The sequence below is a fragment of the Fukomys damarensis genome, unplaced genomic scaffold, assembly GCF_012274545.1.
Source record: "Fukomys damarensis isolate Sample0158 unplaced genomic scaffold, DMR_v1.0_HiC HiC_scaffold_19, whole genome shotgun sequence".
Taxonomy (NCBI): domain Eukaryota; kingdom Metazoa; phylum Chordata; class Mammalia; order Rodentia; family Bathyergidae; genus Fukomys; species Fukomys damarensis.
In genome coordinates, this window is record NW_022900931.1 from 64,527,360 (window position 1) to 64,540,990 (window position 13,631).

The following is a 13,631-nucleotide window of genomic DNA, read 5'->3' on the forward strand; positions in this document are numbered from 1 at the left end:
CACTTTTACTTACTTTGAGACAGGGTCTCACTACGTAGCCCAGGCTGGCCTCCAGCTCTTGATGATGCTCCTGCCTCAGCCTCCTGAGTGCTGGGATCACAGACGTGTGCCACCGTCCCACACATACACTTCGTGGTTGAAATGAGGGCTGGGTGTAGCTCAGTGCTGGAACACTTGCCTAGTATGCTCAAAGCCCTGGGTTCCATCCTTAGCTCTACAAAAAATAAAAATAAATAAAATGGCTAAAATGGTAAATTTTGTAAGATGGGTACATTCCAATAATAATAATAAAAAAAGAATCATTTTCAAAATCCCAAAGCCCTGGGTTAAAGGGTCAGCTGGCGCCCCCAGGCCAGGCATTGTGGAGCATTCCTGTAACCCCAGCATTCCAGAAGCTGAAGCAGGAGGATCACTGCACGTGTGAGGCCAGCCTGAATTACATATCGAGAACCTGTTTCAAAAACAAACAAATGAACAGGGACCAGGGATGGAGCTCAGTGGTGCCACACCTGCCTGGCAAACAAACAGACAAAAGACAAATTGGGGGAGACTGGAAGACAGGAAGGGAAAAGTGTAAAAATGATTGCAATTATTTTGTATTACAAACATATATTGGAAGCCAGGCATGGCAGCACACCCTTTAATCCCAGCACTAAGAAGGCTGAGGCAGGAGAACGCTGTGAGTTGGAGGCCAGCCTGGGCTACATACTGTTGTGCCCAGATCGCGATATCCCCAAAGACCACCAAGGAGTCCAGTCCGATGCAATCACATGAGGAGTTTATTGCAAGCTCGAGCCTGGACTCTCGGACCTCACCGATGAGGTGGTTCTGTACTGAGAGCTCTGAGCTCGATCTCAAACAGCCCCCTTCTTAGCAGAGAAGCAGAACCAGGGGCTCTGCAAATGGGTCAGTGCTTAATTGGTTAACGTCTTGCAAGCGTGTGCCTTCTCAGCGCTGGCCGGTCAACACTGCCAGCGCAGGTTCGCCCTCTCACTGCTTGACGAGCCCAGGCCAGATGTTCCTCCTTGTCCCAACCACACGTTTTTGTAAGACTGACAAAAGAGAACATCTGGTGACAACTTACGCGGTCAGTCATGGGTTTCGCCGAGAACTAGGTAACAGGGCGCGCGGGGTTTCTCCAGCAGTGACCTGATAGCAAAACAGAGTTAGCAAAATGGAGTCAGTTTGGTCTCCACAATACTGAGTTCAAGGCCAGCCTGATTTATAGGGCAAGGCCCTGACTCAAAAAACAAAAATAAAAACAACAACAACAAAACAAAAACAAGCATGTACCAATAAAAATAACCCAAAATGGCAATTTTGTGTTATGTTAAGTTTACCAAAATCATGACACAAAAGCCCTACCAACCCATACAAAGAAAACAGCAAGGGGACTTTTCTGTTAGGTTTCTGGATGGAAGAAAACGAATTCTCCATTGAAGATTGTGTAGCCAGCCAAAACCCAGCAGGGTGGTGCAGGCCTGCAATCCCAGCACTCTGGGAGGCTGAGGCAGGAGGATCGCAAGTTGGAGCCCAGAATAGTCAACTTAGTGAGATCCTGTCTCAAAATAAAAAATTTTAAAAGGCCTGAGGATGTGATTTAGAACAAAGGCCCTGGGTTTATCCAAGCACCACACACACACACACACACACACAAACACACACACACAAACACACACACACATACACCACTGTCCCATACTGTACAACCTTGCCCTGGCCTGTCCCAAAGGACTCTGAGATTACAGAGCCAGCAAAGAAAAGTGATTATGGCTGTGCTTTGTTAAGACCAAATATGCTTAATGTGAAATGCACCATCTTAAACAGCTCTAAGTGCTGAGTTTATTCCTGGTGCTGAGGATATTCATGTTGTTATGCAAAGAAGTTTGTCATCTTTTGAATCTGACATCAATTCCCAGTCTGGTGTGGTAATAATGCACATCTATAATCTCAGCACTCTGGGAGGCTGAGGCAGAAGGATCCCAAGTTCGAGCCCAGCCTGGACAATTTAGCGCCTTAGAGAGACCCCTTCCCAAAATACAAAATAAAAAAGGGGGGCTGATGATGTAGCTCAGTGTAAAGGCCCTGGGTTCAATCCTCAGTGTTGGGAAAAAATAAACAAAAACCAGCATCTTCTCCATTTCTGTCAAAATTCCTGGCTGGCTTTCTATCAACAACAGCTCTGACAAAATTATGGAGTAAGCCAGGCATGGTGGCACATGTCTATAATCCCACTGCTCCAGAGGCTGAGACAGGAGGACAGACGTGTTTGAGGTCAGCCTGGACTACACAGTGAGTTCAAGGACAGCCTGAATTATATAGTGAGACGCTCACTCCATAGATAGATAGATTATGGAGAAATCTTTTAATGTCTGACAAGCTTTTATACCATAGAGAAGAAAATTCACAACTACGTGGTGCTTTGTTAATGATCGCTGTAAATCTTTAAACTGTTAACTTTCCTTTAAACATTCACCATCAGACTCTCACAGCTAAATATAGCAAGCCAAGGATTTCACAATTTGAGATGTCTCCAAACATTTAAACATCGATAGAGAATGCAATCAATGAACTTTTCACAGGTCTGGTATGGGGATGACCTTGTAGTTGTTTTGTTTTGTTTTTTTTTTCTCAGTACTGGGAATTGATCTTGGGACCTTGAGCTGGTCAGGGCCTGGGGCCCCTGAGCTACAACCCTGGGCTAACCTTGTATGTCCTGAATAGAAGAAAAAACAGTGATGCTATGTCCATCCCAGATTTCACCAGCCGCTCCAGCTTGGGGTCACAGTAATCGGCACACGGGCCCATTTCCTTCCAGGAAGCTGGCAAATGGGGCACTTCAGGCTCCTCGTGAGGTTGGGTACAGAGTTCAGTGGCCTGAGGTCCTGCAATGTCTGTCCCTCCTTCAAACGCATCAGCTGAGATCCTAACTCTTCCTCTCTCTCTCTCTCTCTCTCTCTCTCTCTCTTCTGGGGCATTGTTTTGTTTTTGTTTTTGGTACTGGGGATCGAACTCAAGACCTTGCACCCATAGAGCCACTGACCTAAATCCCCAGCCCTGTTTTTTTTCTTTTTTGGTACCAGGATCGAACTCGGGACCTCCTGCTTAGGAGGCAGGTGGCAGAACAACTGAGCTAAATCCCCGACCCCTAAACCAAATTTTTTTTCCTTTTTCTCTTTTTTTTAACAATTATTTTTTGTTGTTGCTCCAGGGATTGAACTGGGAACCTTGGGCTTGTGAGGCAGTGGGCGGAACCATTGAGCTAAACCCCTGGTCCTCCTCTCTGGTTTTTTGAGGCAGGGTCTTGTTAGGCTGCAGTCCAGGCCACACACCTGTGCTGCCACAACCAGCTTGGTGAAATCCTGCCTCTCATCTGGACAATGAGGGATTACAAGTGTGCATCACTATTTTAGGCTCTATTTCTTTTTTTTCTTTCTTTTTTTGGGGGGCGGGGGGTTGAGACAGGGTCTTACTATGTAGTTGCAACTGACCTGGAACTCACTATGTAGCCCAGGCTGGTCTTGAACTCAGAACTCACAGCGATCCTCCTGCCTCAGCTTCCCAAGTGCTGGGATTACAGGCGTGCGCCACCATACCCAGCTTTTAGGCTCTATTTCTTATTTTGAGACAGGATAAGTCACTAAATTGCCCAGTTTGAGATCCAGTTTGTGATCCTCATGCCTCAGACTACCAGAGTGCTGGGACCACAGGTGTGGCCACTAAACCTGGTTAAATTTTTTTTTAACTAGTACCCCATCAGGTGTTGTGGTACACGCCTATAATCGCAGCACTCTGGAGGCTGAGGCCGGAGGATGGCTGTGAGTTCAAGGCCAAACTGGGCTCCATAGTGAGTTCAAGGACAGCCTGTACTACATAGTGAGCCCCTGTCTCAAAAAACAAAAGAAAACAAAAATAGTGCCCAGTAATAATAGGTACAATCACCAGGCACAGTGGTGGATGTCAGTGCCTGAAGCACTTGGAAGGCTGAGGCTGGAGGATCACCATGAGTTTGAGGCCAGCCTGGGCTACATTGTGAGTTCAAGGCCCGCCTGAATGACACAGTGATACCCTATTTTAAAAGAACAGAAAAAAAAAAAAAACTGAAGAAAAAAAACTGAAGGGTAAACCCAAAGAAAATTAACACTAAAAATCTAATTTCAAAACCAGAATTAGTAGCACCTGCCTGCAATTCTAGCATTTGGGAGCCTGAGGCAAAATCACAGATTCAAGGCCAGCCTGGACTACATAGTGAGAATGTCTCAAAAAAACAAACAAGGCCGGTTGTGGTGGCACACGCCTGTGATCCCAGCACTCGGGAGGCTGAGGCAGGAGGATCACTGTGAGTGCGAGACCAGCCTGAGCTACATAGTGAGTTCCAGGTCAGTCTCACTACATAGTGAGACCCTGTCTCAAAAAAACAAAACAAACAAACAAACAAACAAAAAACAAGAAGCCGGGCATGATGGCACATCCAGAAATCCCAGCACTTGGGAGGCTGAGGCAGGAAGGTCACAGTGAGTCTGAGGCCAACCTTGGACTACAAAGCAAGACCCTGTCTAAAAAAAAATACAGTGATTTAAAAACTACAAAACTGCTACAAAGAGTAACATTCCCTTCACATGTAGAGAAACTGGAGCCCAAATCCTGGGGATCCTGGGACAAAGCCTGAATCCTGGGCAGGTGTAGAGACCGGAGCCTCTCGAGGCCCATTCACTCTGACCCCATAACTCCATAAACCCCACTCCACAGAGCTGCGTGTCAGCCGCCGGGATTGCTGCCTGTCTGATTCAAGGTGAGGCGGTGAAGCTGGGCCTTCCTTGGATTTCTCTTTCTGTAACTGAAATGTCATAAACTTTTATAGGGTTATGAATGTTTGGATTTCCTTTTGAGGGAACTATGTTTATGAATCCTTTATCTACATTAGTGTTGGGTTGCTAGTCTTCCCTATGGAGATGTCTATAACTCTGTGGCGTTTTTTTTCCTTCCGTATTCAGGACCAAACCCAGGGCTTTCACACTGAGCTATATCTCCGGCCTCTCTGTGTTAAAATTTTGAAACAAAGTCTTGCTACATTGGTAAGCTGCCAGGCTAGGCTGTCACTTGTAATCATCCTGCCTCAGCCTCCTGAATGCTAAAATCACAGGCCTGTGCCGCGCCACCGTGCCGGCCGTCATGTATCTTTTCACTTTGCTTGAGATGTTTATTTGCCATGGAAGAGCTTTTTATCTTGGAAAATACAGAATTTTTCTTAACTTTGAAACAGCCAGGAGCCAGGTGTGGTGATGCACACCTATAATTGCAGCATTCTGGGAGGCTGAGGCCAGGGGATCACAAATTCAAGCCTAGCCTGGGCAATTTAGCAATTTAATGAGTAAAAATTTTTGTTTTGGTTTTTGCTTTTGTTTTTTGAGACACGATCTCACCATGTAGTTTACACTGACCTGGAACTCACTATGTAGCCCAGGCTCATTTCGAACTCACAGCGATCCTCCTGCCTCAGCCTCCTGAGTGCTGGGATTACAGGCATGCGCCACCACGCCCAGCCGAGTAAAAATTTTTAAATGGAGTAAGAATATAGCTTAGTGCAAAGGCTCTGGCTCAGCCCCCAGTGAAACACACACACACACACACACACACACACACACACACACTGGTCAGAAAAGGACAGTTCTTATCTTCCAGTTTCAATCTTTCTGATCTCTCGTGACCTTGACGCTTCCCTGAATACTAAAAGCCCCTCCTCAGCCGCCTGCCCTCTGTGTGTTTGTCTGCCATTCCCACGTGGTCAGATTCTTTGGCAGAGAAAGCACTGACCTGTTGCCGTGTTCCCCTCATTGAAAGCCATGTGAGTATTCAGGACATCTGGCACTCTGATGCTTATATTTGCTCTGGTCACAGGACTCAGGTGGCTCCTGCCAGTCTTCTCCATGGCCAAATTACTCCTGTCCCTTTTGTAAATAACAACTTTGTGAGCAGATACTTTGTTTTGTTTTTGTTGTTGTTGTTGTTCTTGTTTTTTGAGACAGGGTCTCACTGTATAGTTGAGACTGACCTGGAACTCACTATGTAGCCCAGGCTGGTCTCAAACTCACAGCGATCCTCCTGCCTCAGCCTCCTGAGTGCTGGGATTACAGGTGTGCACCACCATGCCCGGCTTGTTTTGCTTTTTTAAAACAAGGTCTCACCGTGTAGCTCACATGGCCCTTGAACTTTCAATTCCAGAGTGCTGGGATTACAGACCAAAGATTCCTATTTTATGCCATGAGTTACGATGGGCTATTCTCCTTTTTTGTTGCTCAAATTTATTTGCTTTGGTGCTCTCTTTTTTTTTTCTTTTCAGGGTGCTATGTTTAGTCTCCTGTCTTCCCACAGGAGCCCCTTCTGAGGCAGGAGATGAGGGAGTAGGGGGCCAGCTGTCAATCATAGAGCTCCAGGACGCATGCGCAGAACACAGGGTCCCGGCCCAGGCACCTGGGACCAATCCGAAAGTGCTATCTTCAGTTCGTCTCGTGTAAAATAAAGCAGGCCTTTGGAGGGCCTAGGTCTGACAGCAGCCTGAAGCATAAGAGATATGAAAGACTTCCACCCTGATCTTGGCTCATCATCTGCTCTAACTCTTTAGGGCGAACTTCTTTTCCTACCACACTAAATGTAAAAGCTCACTACTTTCTTTGCGTGTCTTGCTTATTTCTTTGTTCAGGACACCACGGACCTGGAAAAAGTCTACAAGAACCCCAGAACCGGTAACACCCACAAGCCCACAGCCCTGGCTGCGGGCCCCATTGAGACCTCGCGTGAGACCCGCCCAGCCGGAGCCACCAGCCAAGCGCCCGGGATCCTCAACTCTCAGATCTGCGGAGCTGGGTTAGTACTGGCCTCATGCAACGCCAGGCAAGCGCCCACAGCGAGCATCACCCTCCACAGCCCTGGATGTTTGTTCTTTTAAGCTGTGAGGAATTTGGGGTAACTTGTTACACAACCATAGCTAAGTAATACACTGACGTCCACATCTGATTGGCACGTGGAGAGAAGAGTGCTATGGGATGGCGCAGGCCTGTGTAGAGCACAATGGAAACTCAGCCTCCACTGCCTTGGCCGGACCCCATTCCTTGAGCCCAGCTATATGCAAGGATTGCTGGGAAATGTAGTCCCTTGAACCCAGCTGTGTGCTGGGAAATGTAGTTCCCCCGTGGCAAAGAGGCAGAACCTACATCTATTTGGCCCCTGCCTCCAGCACAGAGCTCCTAAGACTCTTGTCCTTTCTTGTTTCATAAGGGGTGCTGGGAATTTGTTGTAGTATTTGGTCTTTGGCTCCAATTCCTGACACGGAGCTCCTAATTTCCTTGGGATTTCCTGGATGCTAGGAGTGGCATTAGCCCCAGTGAGATGCCCTAGCTGAGCACTTGGTGAACAGTGGTCACCAGCAGGACCAGGCCAGAGTTAGAGGCCGGAACTTTAGCCCCACCCCATCCCCCATCTTCCAGAAACTGAGAACCCTGAATTGGTGTGGGAAGTCTGTCACACTTATATGATAAAGCCTGAATAAAAATCCCTCAAAGCCAGCCATAGTGGCACATGCCTGTAATACGAGCACTCAGGAGGCTGAGGCAGGAAGATTGCCACCGAGTTTGAGGTCAGCCTGGGCTACATAGCAATACCCTGTCTCAAAAAACAAAACAAAACCAACCAAACAAACAAAAACTGGTTGCAGAAGTTTGCTATCAGTGTGGAAATGACAAGGCAGAAGAAGAACACAAATTTTTGGTGGGCATCTGACCTCACCCTCCACCACTTCCTCTGCACAAGTGCTCCCGAATTCTCCATCATGACCCAGCCAAATGCTACATCTTGGAGGGGGCTTTCCCAGATCATCAGCCCACTGCACCCCGATTTCCATTTCCTCTTTGATAGATTCTCACCCAAATATGAAGCGTCTGGGTGGGTTCACTGAGAAGTGGCACTCAATTCACCACCCACCGACATCCTACCCACAACCCTACTTGCTAGGGAGTCAAAAAACATGCTTCAAAACCAGGTGTGGTGGTGCGCAACTCTGCACTCAGGAGGCTGAGGCAGGAGGATTGCCATAAGTCTGAGGCCAGTCTGAATTACTTAAGGAGACCTTGTCTCAAAAAACAAAACAAAACCACAGTATTGCCTCTGGGAATTAACGTTTTTCTTTCTTTCTTCCTCTCTCTCTCTCTCTCTCTCTCTCTCTCTCTCTCTTTCTCTTGACAGTCTCACTATGTACCCCAGGCTGGTTTCAAACTCGCTGTGATCCTCCTGCCTCGGCCTCCCAAGTCCTAGGATCAGAAGCATAAGTCTCGCACCTGGCTGCCTCTGGGACCCGCCCCTCCCCGACTGCCCTATCCCCACTCTGTGAGCTTCAGAGCCGGAGCATTCTGTGCCTGAAGTGGCCCTGCCAGTCTGTGGCTCAGCTTGTCATTTTGAGGTGTTGCCAGATGATGGATGGCTCTTGGTGAGACGCTTTCCAGGTTCTCAGTGTCCTGAACAATCAGACAAGACACACAGGAAATGCAGCGGATGCACATGTATTGACGATGGGAAAGAAGTTTACAAGGATAAAGGAAAGGGTCTCTGTATCTGCACTCCCTGGATGACTTCTCCTTCATGCAAAAAGGGCATGGGGACAGTTGTCCTATCAGCAATTCACTGGGCTGGTGCCAGGTTTAAACTGTCCTATCAAAGGCTTGCTTAGTTTCACCCTAGATGTAAAATGAAGAATTGAAGGCAGCACTTTTCTCATTGGTTCCTTGTAGGCTGCTCAGGAACCGCTCTGGCGCCTGTGTTCTGCGCCTCTGCCCTGAGTCTCCTGACTTTGATAGATGGACTGGTTTGGCCTCAGCCCTAATTCCTACCTCACTGCCCCCTGAGCATCCCAATCACCATAACTTTTTCCTCAGGGGCAAACTTGACTGAGCCCCTCAGCCTGAACCCCATAATTCTCTACGATGCTGCAGGAGGGAAGCCTCTTTCTCCTTGTTCCTGCTTCCTGCTGAAAAGGGGTCTAGGCCCTGCCTGCTGGGGACCCTGTGCTCGCCTCTACCTTGGGGTCCTGGGACGCACTGGCTGGGCTGGAAGGAACCTGTCACAGGAGACTGAGCAAAGCGCGTGCCTGTGTGTCAGGACTTGTCAGGCTGCCTGTTCTGGAGAAAGCTCAGTGAGTTTGCCAGGAGAGTCCGGATCATCATCCAGGGGTGGATTTTTGAAGCCCTGAATGGATGGATGAACTTTACTGTTCCGTCTGAGGAGGCAGGGGCCAAAAACAGGAAGGAGCAGGTCGGAGTGTTTCCCAGTCTGTCTTAAAAGGTGGACTGTGGCAGACCTAGTAACTGGAGAGATTACTTTTCCATGCTCCTATGTGGGAGTTTCCTAAGGAGTTTTATTTCCATGCTTCCTGGGAAGAAGGATATTAGATAAACTGCCAGGAGCCTGAAAGTTGTATCCTAGTAAAATTACCCACATTGAGGGTCCAGTTACAAGAAGGAGTCCCGATACAGGCGCCCACTTAAGCGGTGGGTCAGGGGTCACCGGTGAGTACCGACCGGTGCTGGCGTCTGGAGAGGGGCCTCAGATCTCCAGAGGTTCACAGAAGTAGCTTCCTTCTTTTGGGTGCTCATTGCCCTCACACAGTTCAGGTGGGGCTGGCTTGGTCCTGGAACTGTGACCCAGGTCTCTGCCACTTTACTGCAGTGGGGGGGGCGGGGGTTGCCAGAGATTGCTATAGGTAAGGTTGTCTCTCCCAACCTCTCCAGAGAACTTGGGTCTCCACGCAAAGTGGGGGTGGTACTTTCTTCCTAAAGCCTTTGCTAGAATTGGAGAGGCTCCCCCAATTTTACTAGTAAAATTCTTCCTAGTAAGGGAGTAAGACCCTGCAGGACAATGAAAGCCTCATGGTGGAACGCTGACCTTTGAACTGACACAAAGCTCTGCCTAGGGCCCCCCTCGGAGTAACCACCACCCTGTACCCAAAGGAACTGAATTTGCTTACGTCCTGGGTCACCTGGGCTCCTCCCAGTAGAGGAAGGTGTCGGAGAACAGGGCCATTGCAGGCTGTCCTCTTCCCTGCAGTCCTTTTCTTCAGAGCAGGAGATGACGGGGGTGCTGGCCTCACCCCGTCACTCCTCCAGTGCCTCACCTCAGGAACTCCAGCCATCTGACACACAGAACAGGCCCCAGAGGCAACCAGTACAGCCACAAGCCCAGGGTCCAGTTTCTTGTATTTAAAATAGGAAGGTTTGCTGGGCGTGATGGCCCACGCCTGTAATCCCAGCACTCTGGGAGGCTGAGGCAGGAGGATTGCTGTGAGTTTGAGACCAGCCTGAGCTACGTAGTGAGTTCCAGGTCAGGCTCAACTACATAGTGAGACCCTGTCTCAAAAATAAAATAAAATAGGAAGGCTTTCCCTGACTGGCCTGGGTTTTCCCCTGGATGACTGTGGCACTGCAGTGGCCATAGCCATAATTCTGGCTGTCTTTGTTCTCAGTTCCTCTGGTTCTCATTCTCCTCCAGATCCTGACTACTAAATCCAGAAAAGCCTGTATCCAGCAGCTGAGTCACCGTGACTTGGGGCCTCTCAAGTTTTTCAAATTTATGCCGAATGTCTGGGGCTGACAGACTAATGACATTCTGTCCCTTGTGTATCTGTCCTCCCTTAGTAGCTGGATTCAAGTTTGTGTAGTTACTGAAAGCTTCTACTAATTGGCTATGAAAGATGGGTGTAGGCTGAGGCAGGAGGATCACTGTGAGTTCAAGGCCAGCCTGAACTATATAGCAAGACTTTACTTCAAAAAACTTTATAGGGGCCAGGGATTTAGCTCAGTGGTGCCACTGCCTGCCTCGAAAGTGCAAGGACTGGAGTTCAATCCCTGGCACCAAAAAAAAAAAAAAACTTTATAAAAAATGACATCTGGAATTTTCCTCTTTGCCCTATGTAATCTTTCTCACTGTTTGCAAATGACAGCTGTCCTAATGCATCCCTTTATCCCCAGGAGAAGCACAGTCATCATTGAGACCTTGTGTTAAGCCCACTCCCAGTGTTGGACAGACGGTGCCCTCTCCGGGCTGACCCCCCCGCCAGCCCTTTCTAGGCCTCCCTGCTTTTCATCTGGGGACCGCAAGTGGCCGAGACTACCTGGAGGGCTCGGCGGGAGCCCTGGGTCCCTCGGGGGCGGCTCCGGGGCCTCTGCGAGTCCCTGGGAGGGCACTGAGAGCCTGGCCCGAGGACGATTAGGAGGCTGAGGAGCTCCCAGGGTGGTTTCTTCGGTAAACAGGTGGGGAAACCCGATATCCGCAGAGACTCCAAGCATGGGATCAGTGGGGCCTCCATCCCCCGACTTGGTATCTCCGCGGCCTCGGCAGAGGGGTAGTGTCCGAGAAAGAGGAATAACAGCCTGAACATGAGGGATTTCCGCCACTTTCCTCGCCTTTTTCAGAAACAACAATCTTAACTCAGTCTAATGTAGACGGGCGTTTTGTACTCATTTCTTGAGATTTCCTAGGGGCCTAATGGTGAGGTGAGATGGGCAGGGCTCTTCCAGTGGTGCTCTGTGAGGCCTACGGAGAGAGAGAAGTATTTTTAAAAACCAAGAGAAAGAAAAACTAGAAGTTTAAAATGCAAGTAAATGCATGTCCTAAGTAACCATAGAGACCGCGGTCTTCAAGTGCGGCGGCCTGGGGCCTCTAGCGCCATCTGTTGGCCAGCATTGGGCACAACGCGTAAACCTTGGGAAAGAATGAGGGGATTTGGAGAAAGTTCAAAAAGAATCTCAGCAGTTTTCAATCTGTTCGTTTTAAAAACAGGTTTATGCTATTACAAGAATGTACAGGTTGGAAGAGGTGGTGTAGGCCTGTCATCCTATCTACTTGGGAGACTGAGGCAGGAGGATCGCAAGTTTCAGGGCAAACTGGCACTTTCTCAAACCAAAGTTCGGAAAGGGCTGGGGTGCATCACTGTCCCCCCATTGCTAGGTCCTGAGTTCTGTTCCCAGTGCTGAGAAAAGGTGTTTTTCAGACATCTCAAAGGACGTGTGGCAAGACACAATGTTTAAACAATGTTTAAAAAAACAGTGCTTTGTCCCAGGAGTGGTGGCGCAAGCCTGTAACCCCATCACTCAGGAGGCTGAGGCAGGAACATCGCTGAGAGTTCAAAGCTAGCATGGGCTACACAGGGAGACCCTGTTCAACAACAACAACAACAACAAAACAAAAAGCAAATCCACTGCTTTGGGAATGTCTTTTAAACCAAATAGCAGTGGACTGGGGATTTAGTTCAGTGGTTCTGCTGCCTGCCTCAAAGAGTCAAGTTCGATCCCTGGTACCAAACAAAACAAAACATAGCAGTATTGGCTGGGGATGTAGCTCAGTGATGCTGTGTCTGCCCGGAAAATGTGAGGTACTGAGCTCAATCCCCAGTACCAGAAGACGAAGGGAAAAAAAATAAATACACATAAAATGTGTTATTTATTTTAAATTTTTTATTTTATGACTTTATTCTTGTGGTTCTGGGGATTGAACTCGGGATGTTTGTACTGAGTAACATTCCCCAACACTCTTGCCAACCCCTTTTTTTTTAATTTCAAAGTATATGGGGGCCAGAACCCACCCCCTTTTTGAGATAGGGTCTCCTTTGTATTTCAGGCTGGCCTTGAACTCACTGTGTAGCTCAGGCTCAGGTTAGCTTGAGACTAAGCTAGAAAATCTGGCAACTTAGTGAGTCCTGTCTCAAACTAATTTTTTTTTTGTTTTTTTTTTGATACCAGGGATCAAACTTGGGAACTTGCAATTATAAGGCAGGCGGTGGAACTACTGAGCTAAATCCCTGGCCCCCCAAATTTTTTTAGAAAAGAGTGGGGATATAGTTCAAGGTGATGGCCCTAGGTTCAATCTTTTGGAAGAAAAGAAAAAGGGGAGGTCTCACTACGTAGCCCAGACTGGTCTCACTCCTCTCGCTCAGCCTTCCAAGTAGCTGAGATACAGGTGAGTTAATTTTGAGTTGATTTTTGGGTTGGGGTTTTTTTTGGGGGGGTTGCTCATTGAGTTAATTTTTGTTTGTGTGTGATACGCTTTAGGAAAACCTATTACATAAAAACCTCTGCTGAAGGTGGAAGCTGCCAGGAGACGGAAGAAAGAGGCAAATTCACCATAGCACAAAGTACCATTTGCCGGGGATTTACATGCAGCAACTTGTTGTCGGCAACAAGGAGCCCGGAGTCTGTGTGGCCTGAGGGAGGAAAGGAGTTATAGCTGCACTGTGGCCAACTGGAAAGTACCAGCTTCCTGAAACGCTGCTAACACAAAACAGCAATCCACTGAGCCGGGTGTGGTGGCGCTCGCCTGTCCTCCCAGCACTGGGGAGGCTGAGGCAAGAGGATCATCACCTGGGCTACACAGTGAAATCCTAGCTCAAAAAAAGAAAGAAACGAGTTTGAGACCAGCCTGGGCTACAGAGTGAGTTCCAAGTCTGTTTCAACTACATAGTGAGACTCTGTTTCAAAGAAAGAAAGAAAGAAGAAAAGAAAAGATTAGCTGGAAATTTAGCTCAGTGGCCTCAGACCTGAGTCACAAGCATAAAGCCCTAAATTTGACCCCTGGTACCAAAAAAAAAAAAA

At 48.2% G+C, this 13,631-nt stretch overlaps 1 long non-coding RNA gene across 1 annotated transcript; it reads right to left on the reverse strand.

The window, feature by feature from the left end:
* Positions 1 to 944: 944 nt before the first annotated feature.
* On the reverse strand, positions 945 to 10,233 carry LOC117286884. The gene is made up of 3 exons (XR_004518026.1): positions 10,013 to 10,233; positions 5,815 to 5,948; positions 945 to 1,149 (listed from the first exon to the last, which is right to left on the reverse strand). It is a non-coding gene; the product is annotated as an uncharacterized LOC117286884 (long non-coding RNA).
* Between the last annotated feature and the right edge of the window lie 3,398 nt (positions 10,234 to 13,631).